Below are 1,588 nucleotides of genomic sequence, written 5' to 3' on the forward strand. Positions count from 1 at the left end.
AAGGATGCTACTGGATCAACACCTACATACTCCCTACAAATGTTTGAGGGAAGCAAATTGAACACTGAAGGAGCCTTGGATTCTAGAAGGCTTGAATGAGCTCTCAAAATGCATCCTAAGCCTCTAGGGTCACTGCAATTGATCCCAAAACCTCGGTTGGGACAAAGCTCATGAATGCTTTTGAAAACGTACAGTATCAGATACCTTTTGTACCTTCTTTGAATACAGTACAATCCCAACCTTTCTAGCCTCTGCCAATATGAGAGCTCTCTCATACCTTTGATGGTCCTGGTAAACCATCTTTGGACTGCTCGAGCTTTTGCAAACCAGCTGAACTCATTGGAACCCAAATGAGCAAGGCATATTCAAGATGTGGTTGGACAATTGACTTGTACAGACTGGACTTAAACATGAAATCTATCCAACCACAGGTTTGAAAAGCTTTGCCAACTTTCAACAGGATATGCTCATCCACAGACTTCTAGAAATATCGACTGCAAAGGAGCTTCCCGCCAACAGGCTGCTCCTGTTCATAGCAACTCTGAGCCAAGTTTTGAGAAAAGTAAAAAAATATTGAATATATATTTTGTCAATGAAAGGCAGGTAATTTTTGGTGTCATTGACATGTAAAGTGGTTCAGTTATTTGACAAAAGGTTATGTAGTTGACCAAGATCAGGCCAAAAATTTGAATTTTATGCTGTGTTTACAACATAAATTTGGACTTATTTTCTGAGTTCTCTAAGCATAATTTTGTAGTTTTGGGCTCAAATTTGGCCATGGTCATCTATTCAACAAGATCTTGAGGCCATAGGAAGTGCTTCTTTTGCAAAAAAAAGTGAACGGTTTAGGTCATATGAAATTATTAATTCTGTTTGCAGTCCATATCTCCACAAGTCTGTTGCTCATCGTTCTTTCCATTATTTTGGAGTACAACACCTAAATCCTTCATGGGCGTAACCCGCAAAATAGTTTTACTTGCATTATGTTCAAATGGAGTGTTTGATGGCGTCAACCCAAAAGTTCATTAAGCGGAATTTCATTCCTTTAAAGGCCATTTTACTCTCAGCAACCCAAGAATAGCTTTGATAAAATACCTCTACCATACAACCGGAATCCTGACCATTTCTACCACGCACTAATTTTGTATCATCAGCATACAAAGAGATGCTGACTGTCCTACTGAGCCTCTGAAGTGGGCAATGAAGATGATAAAAAGGAGAGTACCTATTATTGATCCCTTAGGGACACCCAACTTGACATCATGTATGTCAATGAGGGTTCCCTCAACCCTAACCATAGAAAACCAAATAACTAGAATGCTCAAGCTCCACAGGAGTTGTACTGGATGAGCATGATTTCAGGTCACCTGGAGCTGGGTGGCAAGCATAGAAAACCATAACTAGAATGCTTAAGTTCAACAGGAGCTGTACCGCATGAGCATGTTTTCAGGTCAGCTGATGCTGGTGGAAAAGGGACAAAGATATTTCGTTAAATCTCGCTTCAGGCAAGTTGAATTATGATCATGAAACGTTTGTTATTCCTCTTCAATCTTAATTTCTTTTGAATCTTATAAATATACAGGTAGAA

The sequence above is a fragment of the Tigriopus californicus genome, chromosome 8 (assembly GCF_007210705.1).
Source record: "Tigriopus californicus strain San Diego chromosome 8, Tcal_SD_v2.1, whole genome shotgun sequence".
Lineage (NCBI taxonomy): Eukaryota > Metazoa > Arthropoda > Copepoda > Harpacticoida > Harpacticidae > Tigriopus > Tigriopus californicus.